The 20,004-nt window shown below is 39.7% G+C and overlaps 1 protein-coding gene across 4 annotated transcripts in view; it reads left to right on the top strand.

The window, feature by feature from the left end:
* The first annotated feature begins 7,268 nt into the window (after positions 1-7,268).
* Positions 7,269-20,004, top strand: part of dab1a (DAB adaptor protein 1a) — a 314,427-nt gene continuing 301,691 nt past the window's right edge. For 2 of the 4 annotated variants that reach the window (XM_037770006.1, XM_037770010.1), the window contains exons 1-3: positions 7,269-7,290; positions 13,316-13,436; positions 14,416-14,525. The gene's annotated coding sequence lies outside the window, so the exon portion shown is untranslated. The remainder of the gene's footprint in view (positions 7,291-13,315; positions 13,437-14,415; positions 14,526-20,004) is intronic. The other 2 variants (XM_037770011.1, XM_037770012.1) reach the window with 1 other exon arrangement.

The raw sequence follows: 20,004 nt of genomic DNA on the forward strand, positions 1-20,004 counted from the left end.
TATTTTTATAAATTACATACATTTCAAAATAAATATAAAAAATATGAAAAATAAATGCAAAAATATATACATAAATACAAAATAATTGCAAATAAATAAAGAATAAATGAAAAAATAAATAGATACATACAAATCAATAAAAATCAATACATAAATAACAGAAATAACAATTTATGACACATCTTATCAATTAATTAATGGCTACATTTATTTGTAATATTGTTTTTTGCTACATTTAATGACATATTTACTCATTTATTGAGTCAATTAGTTATTTATTTATTTTTGATTTTGGTAGGTCCCATCCTCCATATGTTAGAGCCAGCTATAATGTCTCAGAAGTATGTAGCTGCATATACATACAAAATACATCGTTGTAGAACTGTGGAGGAATGACCATAATGTTTAATTTTCGCGCTGCTTTAGTGAAGCAATTTTGGCATAGCGCCATCGCTGGGAGGGTCAAGTCTGTTATATTTATGTGGTTTAACATCACAGTTGACGGAAATTCATGCTGTCTCCTTTTTTCAGTTGTGATATATTAAAAAATGTGATAAACTGAAATTAATTTATGTTCATTTTTATTTTATTTTTAGTAGTTTTTTTACCGGGCAATATTGTTTCAGGTTGGTTTTAGTTTTTATTAAAGGATTTTTATTTAGTTTCAGTTTCCTAACAATATTTTTCACTGCTCATTTTGTTTTAGTTTAATATAGTAACCCTGGATCAGCCTGTGACATTGCATAAGAACATCAAAACCCTCCCATTGTCAAACCAAATAATTAGGCAGTGGGTGAAAGATGATAGGAGACGTAGTGTCCTCTGAAGTGTTCGTGTGTGTGTGGTAGCAACAGTAGTATCGTTCACTTATTGATGCCAGACTCCTGGGGGAACTCCTTGCTGGCCTCTCACAGCTGATCAGACAGACGTACAGTTAGGAAATCTCATAGACGAGATTACACCGAGCCAGTCGTAATCACATGAAAGCTACGAGAATTCCCATCAGTCAGCTTCATCGCAGTGCTTTTGTAATGCCTGCCAACTGTTACAAGTTCTTGCTTCTTGAATACAAGATCAACCTTGTGATATCTCTGTATTAACAACCATAGGAGCGACATCCAAGTTTGAGCATGGACCTCCGTGCTTTCTGCTGCAGAAGACGAGCGTAAACTAGATGTCTTACTGTGTTGCTCTTCCTGGTCACTCAATCACGATTTTTTGGATCCACAACTCTCATTCCTTCTAACAGAGACTAGTGGTGGAAGAAGTACTCAGTTTACTTAAGTAAACGTAACAACACTGTAAAAATACTCTGTTACAAGTAAAAGTCATGCGCTCAAAATTCTACTTGAGTAAAAGTACTTCATTATTACCAGCAAAATGTATTTAAAGTAACAAAAGTAAAAGTCCTCAATATGCAAAAATAACCCCTTTCAGAGCAAGGTCCCAAAAGATTATATATTTATTTTATCTTATGTACACAAGTGGGCCTTTAACATATAACAATGCATCATATTTAAAAGGTTGATCAGATGTTTTGTTTATAAAATCAAAGAAAGTACAGCTGAAAATAAATGTAGTGAAATAAAAAGTACAATATTTCCCTCTGAGATGTAGTGAAGTAGAAATATGATGTAGAAGTACCTCAAAATTGCACTTAAGTACATTACTTGAGTAAATGTACTTTAGGGCTGACCTGAATGCATCAAAGCTTCAACCGTTGCCATGGTAATTGACCTCCAAATAAGTATTCTTTGTTTTTGTTTTTGTTTTTTTGTATGTAATAATAATGTATGCATCCCAGAATAGCCATAACATTATTTGTTATTCATATTTAACATGAATTATTATTAGTTATTCTCAGATGGATATCGCTGTTTGTTGTGTGTTTGTTGTGTGTTTGAGGCACTGAAACGGGGGAGATGGAGACAAACAGAAGAACAAGTCAGCTCGCCGCGCCTCGAAGCTTCGAATACCTTTTGAATATTTCTCTTCGAAGCTTCGAAACCCTAAAAATGTTTTTTTCGGGACAGCTCTAATGTACTTAGTTACTTTCCACCACTGACAGAGACCTCCCACTTCCTGGTCACATCGCTGCGTGATGCACGCCAGAGCATCTGGATGCAGCTCCCTCACCTACTCGGAGAGAAATTGGAACATGAGCAGGCAACAGATGACACGCTCACACCCAGAGGTAATTGTAATGAGCGTGATACAATACACACACACACTGCGCGGAGTAATTGTAGCCTACTGCTGAAGTCTAAACAATACTGCGACAGAGGGCTTAATCAAGGAAAACAAAGAGACAGCAGTCGGAGGGATTGAAAGGACAGAAATAGAAAGTAGACAAAGTGGAACCAGGGGGATTGAGAGGAGAACAGATTTATTTCAGGTGTGTGAAAGAGAGCATCTTTTTGGTCTTATTTACATTTCAATTTTACATATTTTAACTCAAATGCTGGATGAGAAAGTCTTACTATTCGATGTGGTTTCTCTCATGCGTCGCCTTGAGCGGATATCATCTAGTTAGAAATCATGTGTCTACTTCATGTCTGCAAATTCACCTCAAGTCTCACATTGTTTTGTGTTTGTATATTCTTCCGCCCACTAGAGACATCCGGCTGCTTCTGAGACCTCTGACAAACTGCTCGCAGGTATTTCAAGGTATTGACAAGCAGAGCAGCGTCGAAAAGTAGAGGAAGGAGAAGAAAAAGCCAGCACACCCACAACAGAGAAAATGCATGATAGACGGCAAACTCGAGATGCTGTTTCCCCAACAAAAACACTCCCAGAGAGAGTCGGGGCAGTGAGAGAGCAACCCGACACATCTGCTGAGTAGGTGGCTGAATGATGTCCCAGAATGCAGTCTGGCTGCCCTCTGACCTCCCCGTGGAGTGCTGCTCGAAGTGGCTCATCCACAGTCCCATTTCTTGGATCCACCCCGACACACATGCAGCAGCTGGCTGCGACGTGCGGAGGGAATATGGTGATGGAAATGTGTGTGTGGAGTAAAAGTTGCTGTGTCCTTCCGCTGTGCATTAATTATACATGTGGCATGTGGGTGTCTGATTGAAATGAATATTTTACTGCTTTTAATCACTGCCATTGCCAGAGTGATGGAGCATCTGGCTGTGTTACCTGGGTAATTAAAGATGCTGTCTCACACATGCACACATGCACGTCTCAGAGGTTGTGTCTGCAGTAGGAGACCGAGGTACTCCAGAGGCTTACTAATGATTCAAATTAGATTTGGAATGTTTTGAAGCAATGGGACCCATGGAAAATATAAAGATTGCTTTTGTCTAACTTTGATTAGCAAAAAGCTTTTCATACAGGCCAGGGGACAATGGAAAAGCTCTTTTAGCTGATGTGGCATGAGTGCTGGGCAGAGGTAGCCTCAGCTGCCGTTAAATCTTACAGTACATTGTTATGTTATGTGTCTCTAATCATTTAGAAGCATTAGTATGAACGTAAAATATAAACTCTCCTTTTATTTTGTGGCAAATGACTGTCCTTAACTTTCATCTGTCACTGTCCGGTCCACGTTTTTCTGTTACAGTAGGAGCAAATATGGGCCTTTCCTATTTCCCAGTTTGTACATCCTGAATTCCTTTCCTCGCCTCCTCCCCTTGCGTCTCAGTCTCGCTCATGGGAGATACGAGCCGAGGAGACGAGGAAGAGACGGAGGAGTCGAGACATCCTTGCCTCGGAGCTATCATTTTAAAGCGACGTCAATTAAATATGACGTGTGGCACAGCTGTATCAGCTGTCCATTGTGACGCTTCTTTTATACGTCACGGGTGCTGAACAGACTTCTGCAAAGGATACACCGGTGCAGTGGCAGACTCAGGATGTCTGAGGGGCAGGGCTGGGAAAAAAATGGGCACCAGTACGCAGGAAGATTTCTGGCATATAGGGCAGCCTATATAGCACTGCATTTTTTTTTTTTTCAATTTTAAGACCACTATTGACGGCACTTTATTGTGTTTTTCCACTGGGAGGGCACTTTATCATGTTTAATCAACCATAGGGGCATCCAAGAGGGCACTTTTGCTGCGGTTTGTTCGAACATAGGGGGGCACCAAGGGAGGCGGTCACACCCTCGAGTCAACCAGTGCTCCGGTGTATCCTCGCTTATACTGTAGCTCCTTCGGCAAGCCTCCTTGCTCCTCCTTGACATCCTTCAAGATGGAGAGCTGAGATCGATTTTCTGGGTCACAACCCGGAGGATCAAAGATTTAGGAGCGAGGAATGAGACGAGGAGGCACAACATCAAGAAATGAGAGGAGTCTTTTGTTTTTTGCTTCTTAAAGGAACAGTGTGTAGGATCTGGCGGTATTGGTTTTTCAGTTTGGTTCAGTCTTGGTTTGTCCGTTCTAAGCTACTGCTGAAACATGGCAGTGCAACATGCTCCGTGGAGAGAGGACCCGCTCTCTATGTAGATATAAACGGCTCATTTTAAGGTAACACAAACACACTGATTCTTATTTTCAAGTGATTATACACGAAAGAAAACATATTATATTCCATTTCTGCCAATTGATCCCCCTAAATGCTACACACTGGCCCTTTTAGTGTCAATTTGTCACTTCCTGTGCACTGAGAGGATTTCCTCCCACTGAACAAACCTGACACCAAAATTTTATTTTTAGCAAATAGGGCAAAACTGTGGAGCTCAGGAAGGCTGAGGTTGTTCCTCTCTGGTGCCGTCTATAGTGTGATCTAAGTAAGCTGATAGCACGGTGCTTTTTATCCCACCTTAAAACCATGTGTAATGCTGCTTTAATGTGAGCTTCATTGGTCATACAGCGCATGAGAGAGCCATGCTTCATTCAGTAAAGCGCTCAAAAATTAACACAACCGTGAATGAAAATTGATTTCCATTTTCTAGTTAAAAGTGATTTATAAATGTGGTATTTTTTTTTTTACATGGTCTTTGGTCAGTGGATTTCCTTGTAACCGTCTGTCGTGTGAAGGAACTGTCTGGCACGGGGTCATCGAGGCTATCTGGGTATTCTCTTTCAACACACAATACAGGTCTTCCTCTAATGGCTCCTCGTGTCTTCCCCGTCTGTCTTATCATCTCGATCTGTGCTCGTCTGAGTGTGTGTGTGAGTTCATGGTTGAACTGGTAGAGGTTTTTATAGTCTGGCTGCTCTGATGTTATTAGAGATTAGAATGTTAACACAGTCCCTCATCTGACTGCATCGATCCCAGCCCTCGCAGTGGAATCACATTAATACTAACAACGTCAGGTACAAGCTTTGTAGCTCCCTTTACCCCTCGCTCTCTTTTTACATCTGCTTCTCTGTCAGTGTTGATTTGAATTTGAATAACCAGCGCTCTTCCCCCGTCTTTCAACAAGGAGAGGGTGCAATCTAATGAAGGGGAAGAGGGAAGGAAGATTGCCGGAGCAGAGAGGGGACTAGAGGATGTGGAAAATGAGATGAGATGAAATGGTTTTGAATCAGTCTTCCTCAGCTGCTTTGACACCGGTAGCTTTCAGTGTTTGAGTGCATACATCAAGTCACGTCTCAGGGTAAGCAAATTAAGATAGTGAACAAGTTCTTTTTATGGGCTTATGAGGAAAATGAACAGCATGCAACAGTATAGTTTACCTAAGGGCAGGTGGTGACAAAGTCAGACAATTAAAAATCAAAATTGACACTGAAAATTTAAGTTTAAATACAAATTGTGAGTTCTACATTTGCCACATTGCATTTTACAATTAGTTTCAACCCCTTTTAGAACATTTGGTTGGCCACCCATGAGTAAACAAAACCAAACCAATATAGACCTTTTTGTTGTTGTTTCTTTACCCCTCTCTGTGTCCGTCTGTGCAGCAGTGCATTATATTCTCCCTCTCACCTCCTCTGTGATCCCTGTGAATCCAACAAGACGACATGGGAGAGAAGAATTCACACCAAAACACTGTCAGTGTCAGCTAAACTCAGCAAACTGTGACGGACCTGGTTGGACATTCAGACCAAAAGTACTGTGCAACTGACCAGCACAGTAGGTGTGTGTTTTGAAGGCTTCCACTTTAGAAGAGCACCGTCGACACTGATGTTATCCACATATTTCAATAAGGTAAAGGTTTGATTTTATTCATATACAATAGGAGTGTTCACAGAGCAGCCAACTCTGATATATATCAGATATTGGAGCCTCATGGAAAGCACCATATCCTAAATAGCCTTCACCATGGTCTGCACTGAGTTTCGTCCCATAGCCTCAACAATATGATGAAATGTGTTTGAGATAGTGTTAGTCCACGAAAAATATGTCTAGAGAGCTCAGGTTGAGGTTGAGGCTGTTAATAAATGTGTTCATGGATGCATTTATCATCTTTCTTCACCACAGAAATGGAGCAGATAGTACAGGCTTATTAGCAGCAATGAGCCTCACAGTAATAAGCCTTATTAGAGGTCATGTCCTGTACACTTACAGGTCAGGTGTTTTCAATTATTATTATTACTCTGGACACCTAACTCAATGTACCGAAGAAAGATGAGGGTCTTTTCATAGTTAATAATATGCCAATTATGAAGATCTATATAAAGGCTCCCTGTCCACAGTGTGCAGTGATTGTGATGTGAAAAATATAATGATAAAGGTATAAGTTGTCCCAGCGAACAGGTGTTACAGGAGGCAGGGAGCTGTCAATCAAGTGGGAGTGCAGAATTTGAAAATGTTTGGAAACCTTTGTTGGAGTTTCTTGGACGTCAAGGGGCACAGTCAAATAGAAACTGCTCTGTGTTGCTGAGTGCTGTTGTTGAAATTGTTGTGTTGTGTTTTTTCTTTTTTTGTTCTTCTTATTTATTTATGTTGTCTTATCTTTTATTTTCTTTGTTTTCTTTGTTAGTTAGATAAGTGAAATACATGAAATGTCATGTCTCTCTTTCTTTGAAATTCTGACTAAACATTTCATTGTATAATTTAATTATTAATATTGTTAGTCTGTCTGTATGTGTATATATGTTTATATGTCTATATGTAAAATTCAATAAAAATATTGTTTAAAAAAACAAACAAAAAATCAAGTGGGAGGGTCTGAACACACCCACACAGTCCTGAGAGGACAGAGGAGGTCTAATCAGGCAGATAAGGGAAACACCTGTGAGTATACACCTGAGTTCACCTTGGGTGTGTTGTGCCTTCCAACTATGATCAGCACAATAACACTAGTAAACAAGGAAGCAACTATGAGCCCATCACTGCTTTGGGACCAGTTTGAGGCAGAAACGAGGCACGAAAATGGGTTAACATTACTTGGACAAACCACAGGTAAGATTCATGCTTTATATGAAGTACATTTAAAAAGAATGTTTCATATCTACAAGACAAAATGACTCACTGAGTTAGACACGAGTTTGATTGATGAGAACATGCTACTGGTTGTAGTTTATTAGACTAACTAAACATGTTGAAACAGTCCTACAAGCAGCAGTTAGTTAGCTAAGTTAGTTATCTAAAACATACTACTAGTTCTAGTTTATTAGGCTACCTAAACTAAAACTAAACATGTTAAAACTGTCCTACAAGTAACAGTTAGTTAGTTAAAACATGCTACAAGTTGTAGTTTATTAGACTAACTAAACATGTTAAAAACAGTCCTACAAGTAACAGTTAGTTAGCTAAGTTAGTTATCTAAAACATACTACTAGTTCTAGTTTATTAGGCTATCTAAACTAAAACTAAACATGCTAAAACTGTCCTACAAGTAACAGTTAGTTAGTTAAAACATGCTACAAGTTGTAGTTTATTAGACTAACTAAACATGTTAAAACAGTCCTACAAGCAGCACTTAGTTAGCTAAGTTAGTTAGTTAAAACATGCTACAAGTTGTAGTTTATTAGGCTAACTAAACATGTTAAAACAGTCCTACAAGCAGCACTTAGTCAGCTAAGTTAGTTATCTAAAACATACTACTAGTTCTAGTTTATTAGACTAACTAAACATGTTAAAAACAGTCCTACAAGTAACAGTTAGTTAGCTAAGTTAGTTATCTAAAACATACTACTAGTTCTAGTTTATTAGGCTATCTAAACTAAAACTAAACATGCTAAAACTGTCCTACAAGTAACAGTTAGTTAGTTAAAACATGCTACAAGTTGTAGTTTATTAGACTAACTAAACATGTTAAAACAGTCCTACAAGCAGCACTTAGTCAGCTAAGTTAGTTAGTTAAAACATGCTACAAGTTGTAGTTTATTAGACTAACTAAACATGTTAAAAACAGTCCTACAAGTAACAGTTAGTTAGTTAAAACATGCTACAAGTTGTAGTTTATTAGACTAACTAAACATGTTAAAACAGTCCTACAAGCAGCACTTAGTCAGCTAAGTTAGTTAGTTAAAACATGCTACAAGTTGTAGTTTATTAGGCTAACTAAACATGTTAAAAACAGTCCTACAAGTAACAGTTAGTTAGCTAAGTTAGTTATCTAAAACATACTACTAGTTCTAGTTTATTAGGCTACCTAAACTAAAACTAAACATGCTAAAACTGTCCTACAAGTAACAGTTAGTTAGTTAAAACATGCTACAAGTTGTAGTTTATTAGACTAACTAAACATGTTAAAACAGTCCTACAAGCAGCACTTAGTCAGCTAAGTTAGTTAGTTAAAACATGCTACAAGTTGTAGTTTATTAGGCTAACTAAACATGTTAAAACAGTCCTACAAGCAGCACTTAGTCAGCTAAGTTAGTTATCTAAAACATACTACTAGTTCTAGTTTATTAGACTAACTAAACATGTTAAAAACAGTCCTACAAGTAACAGTTAGTTAGCTAAGTTAGTTATCTAAAACATACTACTAGTTCTAGTTTATTAGGCTATCTAAACTAAAACTAAACATGCTAAAACTGTCCTACAAGTAACAGTTAGTTAGTTAAAACATGCTACAAGTTGTAGTTTATTAGACTAACTAAACATGTTAAAACAGTCCTACAAGCAGCACTTAGTCAGCTAAGTTAGTTATCTAAAACATACTACTAGTTCTAGTTTATTAGGCTACCTAAACTAAAACTAAACATGTTAAAACTGTCCTACAAGTAACAGTTAGTTAGTTAAAACATGCTACAAGTTGTAGTTTATTAGGCTAACTAAACATGTTGAAACAGTCCTACAAGCAGCACTTAGTTAGCTAAGTTAGTTAGTTAAAACATGCTACAAGTTCTAGTTTGTTAGACTAACTAAACTAAAACTAAACATGCTACAAGTTGTAGTTTATTAGACTAACTAAACATGTTAAAAACAGTCCTACAAGCAGCAGTTAGTTAGCTAAGTTAGTTAGTTAAAATATGCTACAAGTTCTAGTTTATTAGACTAACTAAACTAAAACTAAACATGCTACAAGTTCTAGTTTATTAGACTAACTAAACTAAAACTAAACATGATACAAATGATTGTTTATTAGGTTAAAATGTCTGATCAAGAAAGTAACACCTATTCCTAGTCAGTGGTGGATCTGTAACTAAGTACATTTACTCAAGTAACGTACTCTACTTTAGTGCAATTATGAGGTACTTGTATTTTATTGAGTATTTCCATTTTATGCTACTTTATACTACTAATTAACACTCAACTACATTTTGGAGGCAAATATTGTACTTTTTACTCCACTACATCCATTTGACCGTTTAGTTACTTTGCAGATTTACATTATTAATACGAAATATTAGTCAACTAATAAATTCTGATATATTATTATAGGTTCCCATTAATATATAAAGTAATGAAAATGAGCTCTATCTTTACCAGCTACAACATTAAAGTGATGAATACATTAATACATCAATAATTATAAGCCAGTAATATAATATATATGAGGCTGAAATGGGCTATTTTGTATTATGAGTCCTTTTACTTTTGGTACTTTAAGTATATTTGATGCCGACACTTTTGTACTTTTACTTGAATGCAGGACTTTTACTGAAGTATAATATCTGAATACTTCTTCCCTGCTGTTCCTAGTGGTGGTTACTCATGGAAAAGGGTCGTGCGCTAGGCATCTCTGTATGCATGTGTGTGTATGGGAGACTGATGTATCTGCCTGCCTGCTTACAGCTACTTACCAGGGATATTATGAGGGATTAAGCCTGGAATAAATTACAATAATTTCACATTAATCCTTGTACGTTTGTTTCTGTGACGTTTGTTTTAAATTTGACATTATAATTCCAGCTTACTGCCGGGGGAAACCAGCATAACATCTGAGGAAATCTTAATGCCAGCCTCTACATGCTGTTAGCTCAGGTTCACACAAAATAGACTTAGTGCCAAAACCGTAGTGACTGGGAATAACTGCATGCTTTCCGTTGGGTTGAGTCCAGCTGATTTCTGTGGTTGCTGTACATGTTTAATGACTAACTTTGATAGCTGAGACTTGGAAATTGTAAAGAAACACCCACAGAGCCCTCACTAAACCAAAGCACAGACTCACATTATGCCTCAAAGTGCTACAGATCTGCCAAGAAAATTAAGTGTCTGTCTTATTCAAACATGCATGTACTGTAAAGGGAGGAGGGTGTTGAAAACTAGCGTTAAGAATCCTTATTTCTCTTCTCCCACATACCTTCTCAGTTCACCTCCCCTTCCGTGGTCCTCTCAGAAAACCCCCCATCTATCCATCCATCCATCCTCACTCAGCTTAAGCAGTGCTGTCTGTTCGCTGTCTCGTTGTCATGGTTTCCATTATGCTTAATGCCTGCTCTGGTTTGAAGGACAAAGCGCTGATGATGGGTGGTCTTTAGAGACAGAGGGAGAGGCAAAACAATGTAGGAAAATGTATATATGATAGTTTTTTATTTTTTTTGTTACTGGTTGTTAAATGTCATGTCTCACAGAAACACACTGCGGTTTTCGATCCACATCCCCAGGGGTCCATAGAAGGTAGAAAGGCAGCTCTACGCCAAAACACCCCCTTTGGCGTCAGATGTTTAGCTCTAGCAAGCCTTATCTTTTAACTGATCAATAAGCAGGTGGTACAGCACTCCCTCTACTCTCTATGGGATACTCTGCAGTCACACAGGACTGCACCGAACCAAATCAGGCTGCACCAGGCCTGTGTTATGCTCAATGAGCGTGTTGTGTAGCAATACAGCGGGAAAAAAAGGATTTTCTCTGAAATCTATAGCGCTTGATGAGTGTGAGTGCATGCAGTTGGGTGTGAAGTCTTTAGACTGTCAGAAATTAGGCTAAAACTGTGGACTTTATTTAGCTGACCTGGTTGGAGAGTGAGGAGGAGTCAGTGGAGATGAGTCGGGAGGGAGATGGTCATGGAGTGTGTGTGTGTGTGTGCTGATGAAAACAGGAAGGAAAGCTTAAAATCCTTTCTCTACCACACCCATCACCCCCTCCACTGTGTGATTCTCTCTCACCCTCTCTCTTATTGTAAGGTTCTTAGGGCCTTCCTTAACTTTTAATAAGAGTCTTTAATAAGTCCCCAGATCATGGCTCGGTCGGCCAGGGCTTCTATTTCAACACAGCTCTGCTTAATCTCACTCTAAAATAGATCTGCTCCCTCCACTCTCTTACGCTCGGCGCCTCTGCCTCCTCTGTCTGTATTTCTCTGCAAGATTGTAAAAGTATTTAATAAACTACCGGGGGATCAAGCAAGGTTGTATCGTCCTCTGTGGTTCGTGTGTATACGGGCAATCTAGCAAAGGTATATGACTGCCAGTTTTATTTCTATTAAGAAGGATCAACAGAAATGTTTTAAAAAGGAAATACCTTGGATTTCTCAGCGATGAAGGGCAAATATATGGCAGTGATGAGGACATTTTTTCTGATGAAAGCCACACTGAAAATGTTAAAGCCAGGTGAAGACAGAATTAGGCCAAGTAGAGATTTAGTCTGTTAATTGTCCCTCCAGTCAGTGATATGTTTGGCCTCCTGTGACTGTACCCATTCACCAAAAGTGACTCAACCATTCCACACACGCACACACTTTGAATTGCTAAATCGGCTCCTAAAATGTGTTATCCGTGCTCGGAGTTCCCAGTTTTCCACGGTCTTCACGGTGATGCCACGGTGCGTCTGTGTGTCATACTTTAGTTTCAGTCTCTTTGGCCTACTTAGGCGTGTTGTAAGTAGCACACTGAGCTGCTTCTCCTATCCCCGTGGACTCAGGCTGAATAATTGAGTGGTGCTGAGGCTGGGTAATAAGCTACACTGCCGCTGTAATAACCTGCTGGACAATGTGTGTGAATGTGTCAGTGAGTGTGTGTGCACTCATGTTGCTCGTGCGCGGTAATGACTGCTATTACTCCAGGGCTTGGGAAGCAGACACATGCTGTTTAAGGAGCGAGACATGTTATGTGAGCATGTGTGTTTTGGTGTTGTCTGCATGCAGGCTACAAGATCTGTTTTATAATCTTGGTGTTTTATGAGTCATGCAGGGACCTCCTGACGGTTATTGTGTCTAAGTTTAAGAGCAGGTGTCCATTGTAAGCTTCTCATGCTGTTATAACCAGTTTCATTCTGAAAATATCTGATTGTGTCAGAAATCTACTAGCCCGAAGTCAAGTTTTGCTTGCCCCTATAAGGCATGGGGCGATTATCCTGGCCAAAGTAACTGCGATTCATGATTTTATCCTGATTCAAAATATGCCTAAAACTCTTAAAATGGCACTAAAACGCACTGGAATGACTTTACCTTACATTTAGTTAAAAAACAAACATTTTTATTTATGCTTTTTAATAATTCATATTTATTTAATATTTATAATATCCTTTTTTGTGAAAAACAAACAATATTAATCATAAATCATACAGTACCCCTGCATAAATAAAGGATAGATAAAAAAAATAGCAACATTGATTCTGTTTCTTTTTTTATGATAATTCCTTTATTTTTTTAAATCCTGCTCTATTTTTCACTTCTCTACCATGATATTAAGCTAGACAGCTTTTTCAAGTCACTTGTGAGGATATTCATGATTATCCCGATAATGGAAATTCACCACAATCAACTCATTGTGAGCGTATTTTATTGCGATTGTCCTATCCCTAGCCCCTAGCCCCTCTACAAATGGTTTAACTCAGAAGTAACTTATTTACAGTTACAAACATGGCTGCAATTGTGGAACTGTGGGCTGGAATTGTCCCCCGCCCCCAAAGTTCAGGTACATTAGATAAAAAACAACCTGTTTAATAATTTAATGTTAATAAATAAGTTAATCATTATACAGAGCACTATGACTTATAACTTCTTAACATGTTAACAAAGTGGATCTGGTTCAAGGGTAGAAGTTGTTTCCTATCATTCATTTATTTTTTAGGGCTTTTATTGATTTCATTTGAGCAGCTGGAGAATGACAAGAAAGGGCGGTGTGAGAGAGAGAGAGAAACGGGATGACATGCATTGGTCGGAATTGAACCAGGCTGCCGCCAATGACTCAGCCTATATGGGGTGAACACTCGACCAGGTGAGCTAGACGTTGCCCCTTCTATCAATAATTGGGGTGAGGGAAACAACCGATACAGCATAGTATTGCGATATTTTGCGTGGCAATATTGTATTGATACATGGACGTCAAGTATTGATCTTCTTTTATTATATAAACTAATAACTAGCCGCTATTCCGCCTAGAGTGAAGATACTAGTATCCTATGGAACTATAAAACCTAAGGAATCGATTGGTACCAGCTATGTCATGTAGCTTGGTGGGAAGAACGCTAAATAACGCTCCAAAGTTAGGCTAAACATTGATGAGGAAAAACTGGCATGGCTATTTTCAAAGGGACCCCTTGACATCTGACCTCCAGATATGTGAATGAAAACTCTGAGATGAACAGAGTGAGAACTTTATCTTTTTAGATAAAACAGATGTTGACAAACTGCATAATTTGCAGTTGAAAAAAGGCAATAAATCGCAATATATCTTATCGCAAAATGTTTAAAATCGCAATAAGATGGTATCGTGATAATATCGTATCTTGGGGCCTTCGGTGATTTCCACCCCTAATCAATAATAATGTTGTCTACCCCCCACTATTCTGCTTCCTCCTCCTCCTCCTGTGTATGTGTGCTTATAACTGAGAAACACCCCCCACTGTCAAATGGTATACACAACTCAGCAGTTTCCCCCCCGCCAGGCTCCAGTATCACTATGCAGCTGAATGAACCCCTCCCCTGCTCTAATCTCAAACCAGCATCACTTAGATCCCATAAATTCTTGATGCACAGTCCTAAACCTGGAATATACTTCAAACCCACTTTCCACTTTCACTCTGCCTGGTCCCCTTTCATCTCTCTGTATTGGATGACTTGCCTGATTGATGCAGCCTCTTGTTTGATTTGTTGATTCTATTTAATAATTCAAAAGTAAAATGATGAGCAAAATTCAGGTGCTCACACCTCCTGATGCCTCCATCATTCCTCCCTCTGCTTTGTACCTTTCTCAGATGAAAGCAATGCCTCCTGGTTACTGAAACATGACAAATCAGAGGGAGAGTGGAAGAAAAGCCATTCATCAAAAAGTTGGGAGTTGACAACTGTGTTTTGTCGCACGTAGGTGAGTGTGTTCTTTCTGCTGGCTTTGTGTACACACTTTGAAGTGCACATCACTTCTTCTTGTACTCGGTGTGCGTATGAGAGCTGTGGGACTAGAATGATTGTCCTTGTGTTACGTGTAACAGCAAAGAGTAGAGAAGCAAAGGGATGAAACTCTAGAGCAGCCGCTAGATGGCGCAGCAGTAGCACTGCCGCCGTTTTGGACTGAAAACGCCTATGAGTCCATGGCTTTGGATGTATAGAGGCATCTGTTAATCAACTATGAACACTACATTATGACCTAAAAGTTGTAAAATGAACTAATAGCTGAATCCAGAGTTATTTTCCTTGGCATAATGAACGTGCATCAGACCCACGGGACTGCACCGCCCTGCACACTCATATGACATATCCGGTTCTGCCGGCTTCCTGCTAGCTGTATGCGGCTGTAATAATAGATATATTGGCTGTAATTTATCACTTTTATTATCTTATATTACACCCATTGGCTGTATGCTGTAAGCCTGTACCGTGGTGGATGTATTAACGTCTCTGTTCCCAAACAACCGGCTATCAGCCAGTATTATCACGCACATAATGAACATAATTTAACGTAATTGTAATGTTAGGCTATTTACTAACACGCAGGGCAAAAGCACAGGACACAGCCTCTTAAACATCCATGGTCTGTTGTTCATTGATTTTGGAGATCCTTGATATGAAAAAGTTTGAGATCGCTCTCAAAATCTGTGTGCTGGATTTTTCTAACTTGTATTTTATGTCCATCGCTCACTTTATGCTCCTCTGGGATAAGTAGGTTAAGTAAATAGTTAAAATAGTATGCATATTTATGATATTTTATTGTTCAACACAGGACATTTCTATAGAGACATTAAATATATGACAATAGACTAAGATAATATTGTTTTACTTTTGTACAGCACTTTGTAGGCGGACGTCTTGCTGGCGTCCGGTAGTCGCTTTCAGTCCTAAATGGCGGAGGGGCGCTGGCGTTGCAACGGAACACACAATTGACTTTAACTTCTTAGCAATATACTTTCTTTGGCAACAGTCTGCTACAGACGGACATACAGACATTTCCCTCTCCGTCGCCCTACCTCCTCTCTCCTCTTGTCAGTCTGTCCATATCTCCATTTTTTGTTTCTGACATTTACCCACCACCTCATGTTGACAACCAATATAACAGTCTGTCATTCAATCACCTCGTTGCTTGGCTTTGGTGTAGCTCCGTTAACAAAAAATCACCCTGTTACCCAGCTAACTAACTTCTGACATCACGCACTCTCTGTCTCTCACATACACACTGAGTTAAAGCTGTCTGTGTGATGGATGCGTCCTCTCAGACAGAACTGCTGTGTTGCATCTCAACCTGCAGCCTCGCCTTCAGGCACTACCACCAAGGCGTGTGTGTGTGTGTGTGTGTAAGGAGAGAGCGTTTGATCATGAATACTTTTTCTGAAAATACAGTGGAATGTAAAAAAAAAAAAAAAAAAACCCATGTAGACCCACAGACTTTCTCACTGTCTCACTCACACACACACACACAGGCTCCTAGTGGCTGATAAAGACCTTTTTGGCAGAGGTTCTCCTCTGTGCTGTGGGCTCATTAATGCTCTGAGTGTGTCCCTGTGACTGAGGACTAAGCCCTCAGCTCTTATCAACAACACCAGGCCTGGTCGGCTGCACACACACGCACACACGCGCACCAACACCCACACACACACAATGGATTACGAAGAGTGTGGATAAGTCGCCAACATCAGCTCCGATATCCCCTTACAGGACAATGACAGACTCTCCCATCCCACTGTCACAGTCATGGATTGTGTGTATGTGTGTGTGTGTGTGTGTGTAAGGGTTGGTGGATGCACTATTTTCCAATTGATCCATTTGTATTTGTTGATCCATCTGTACACACTTCCTGTCATGGATAGGTCATTTTGTGAGTTTTTTTTTGTGTGAACCTCTCAACACAGGATGACATAAATGCTTACACCTACTCTCCTTGTGGGTACTATTTGTTTCCTCCAGCACACGCGTGCACATACAGGCACAAACTGTGAGGTTATTTACATATTTATTACTGCGCTGTGCTCCACAAATTGATATTGTGTGTATGCGTGTGATTAACTGGGTGTTGGTGCAGAGTAATGGTACAGGCCTGGTTCAGTGAGGACGGTGTGGGCGGCTGGTGGTTTATGGCTCTTTCAAGTCGGTGTGTGTGTTTGTTGTTCCCATGTATTGTTTGAGCCCTCAAGCGATATCTATTCAGCTTGGTGGGGAATTATTATTACTTTATCCTCAGGGAGAGCAGAGGTGACGTGCTGCAACACCTGCCACCCACCACCACTCCCTGCCATGTTCCAACACACACCCATGCAGACTTGAGGCGTCTTCCCCCTACACGTGCATTAACACCAAGGTCATGGTGCAGTCCCCCGGGAGTTATAAGCTTTGAATCTTGTTGTCGTGTTTCTTGCACATGAGGGAACAACATGTTTACATGCAGTTCATTTTTTTTTCTTTCCAGTGTTCTATTACAAAAAAAATATCCTGCATTATTAAAAAGTCTGTTTTTTTTTTAGGAATGTTACGCTGTGGTCTCGTTTTCAATTTATGCATTTTTACAAATGGTATTATGGGTTTTGAGTGGATTTTATTAGCCCAGAGGTCACAACAATTGTTCTGCTTATTAAAGACCTTCAAGTGAAAACATGCAAATCACCTAAATTGATGCTGTAGTTTTAACAACAGCAGCGGTATTATTTTACATCTCCTCTCTCTCTTGGTTCTCGCTTTGAGCCCGGGGCTGTTTTTTGGAAGATGCAGGGGACTCTCCTCTCATCAAATCCCTCTTTCCCCTTTGTCCAGCTCGCCCTCTTTTTTCTCCTGCTAAGAGCAGCAGACGTTGAATTCACAACATTAAAAAAAAGTTATTTTTTTTTTTATTTCATTTTGAGCTTTTTAATCTCGGCTCTCTGTACAAGAGAACAAGTGGACCGGATGTCCTCTGGTGGGTTCAGATCTAATCACGTTGAAAGGCAGCCAGTGTAGCCTGCAGCGCTCGATAATTGGTTGACCCCAGAAACACTCCAACTCTTTCTGAGGATTTGATATTTTACGGCTGATGCTAAAATGCAGACGGCCGGTGCTAACGATGGTTCTCCCCGCTTTACTGTCTAATTCATCAGATTGTCCTCCCAGATTTGGACCAGTCAGGCGGCTGGCTACTTATTCACAGCTATGTTACCATTACTATGGCTAATTAAAGACTGCATCTGGGGCCTGGAGAGATGGAGAGGCAGAAAGGGCAGGTTTTCAGTGAGCAACAGTGGGAAAGCTCTGTCAGTGATGTAAAACTCAAGGACTTAGAAACTTGAGAAATTACAGTTTGTTCATTTTCTCTTCAATGATTTGTGTTGATTTCTTTTGCACACTGCAGAGGCTGCGGCGGAGTGTGAATATCTGTTTGCCTCTGTGTGTGCATGTGTGCTTGTAACCCTTCGGCGTGTCGGGTGCATGCGTGTGTTCTTTTGTCTGTTGAGGGAGTTGAGAAACATCTCTTTAATTTGGTCTATAATTGAATTTGGCCCATGGGCATGCCATACTCTTCTGAGAGATGGCAGCAGATGAGAAGGGGATGAAAAGAAGTGGCAAGAGGGAAGGAGAAGGGGACAGAAGACGAGATGGCAGAGTGAAGGAGAGAGTGCAGGAAAAAAGGAGATGGCATATGGATGGAAGATGGGAAAATGTACCGATGTAAGGAAAGGGAGATGTAGGAGGAGGAGGAGGGAGGACGCAGTATTGCATTCATCTGTGAGACTTCATAAGGACTGGGTGCATGGGCGAGTGGCTGGCAGTCAAGTCAATATGACATATGAATATTGCAGGAGCTATTCTCTCCCCTCCTGCCCTCCTCAATTATTAATGTCTGGCTCAGAGTTGGCTCAACTTTTACTTGATGCCTTCCTCTCCACTCCTCCTGAAAACAAGTGAGAAACAGACAGATGGACAAACGGACATAAAAACAACGAGATAAAAAGGAGCCCACTAGACCGGGAGAGATGTACGGCCCAGCATGCAGGCAGCACAATGAGATGAGGTTAATCTACTCCCATAATTTATTTCTGCAAGAGGAATGGAGTTCACTGTTTGTTTTCTGCAGTGCATTGTCAATCCAAACAACCCAAAAGAATGAAAGGTCAATACCAATAGCCGTAGGCTTGTGCGCATCACAAGCCGCTGCAGAAATGAAGTTATCAGCCGCCCACCTTTTATTACTAGATTTAGATATACAGGCTGCCAAGTTCAGAGCACAGCAATTCTCAATTTCGTGCATATCTGTGTCTATAAAGTCTTTTTCACCAAAAGAAAAAAATGCTATCATAAGCTAAGTGTGCTCTGAAAGATAGAAGAGCGCCAGGTCATTGTAGTTTGAGGCAACATGTTTGATACCAAGATGTCTAGTTAATACTGCATATTCACCGATGTGTTGATGTTAAATCCTTTTGAAGGGTGTGGAGGAAACTACAGCTCATGGCCTTTTTGAAAATCAACACTGTGGAGTTGTGTAAGGTGGCTCGGGGTATATCAGGTTCAAAAACGGTTTAACAGTTGGTTTAAAATGTAGGGCACATGCAAAGTATTCCTGAGTCTCTGTCAATAGTAAATGTACAGGTATTGTTTGCTCTTGGTTCGGCCTGTCACGATAACCAACTGTCCATAGTTAATCGAGATTAATTGCAAATTAATTAATTAATCGCACCTTTTTGATCTGTTCAAAATGTTCCTTAACGTGAGGTTTATCAAGTATTTAATACTCTTATCAACATGAGTGGGCAAATAAACTGGCTTTATGCAAATATATGCATATATTTATTAGTGCAAATCAATTAACAACACAAAACAATGACAAATATTGTCCAGAAACCCTCACAGGTACTGCATTTAGCAATAAACATATGCTCAAATCATAACATGGCAAACTGCAGCCCAACAAGCAACAACAGCTGTCAGTGTGTCAGTGTGCTGACTTGACTATGACTTGCCCCAAAACTGCATGTGATTATTGTAAAGTGGGCATGTCTGTAAAGGGGAGACTCGGGGGTACCCATAGAACCCATTTTCATTCACATATCTTGGGGTCAGAGGTCAAGGGACCCCTTTGAAAATGGCCATGCCAGTTTTTCCTCGCCAAAATTTAGCTTACTTTTGGAGCGTTATTTAACCTCCTTCACGACAAGTTAGTATGACATGGTTAGTACCAATTGATTCATTAGGTTTTCTAGTTTCATATGGTGCCAGTATCTTCACTCTAGCTTTAAATTTGAGCCCTAAAATTTGCAAGTTGCTTTAATGCTTTTAGAAAATTTGTGCCGTTAAAACAAATTTGCGTTAACTTTACAGTTACACCCTTTTAAAAGAGCAATGAACTTTTAATTCTTAAGAATATTCAGACATAAATAATATTTAAGTATTAT

Source organism: Sebastes umbrosus, chromosome 5 (assembly GCF_015220745.1).
Source record: "Sebastes umbrosus isolate fSebUmb1 chromosome 5, fSebUmb1.pri, whole genome shotgun sequence".
Classification (NCBI taxonomy): domain Eukaryota; kingdom Metazoa; phylum Chordata; class Actinopteri; order Perciformes; family Sebastidae; genus Sebastes; species Sebastes umbrosus.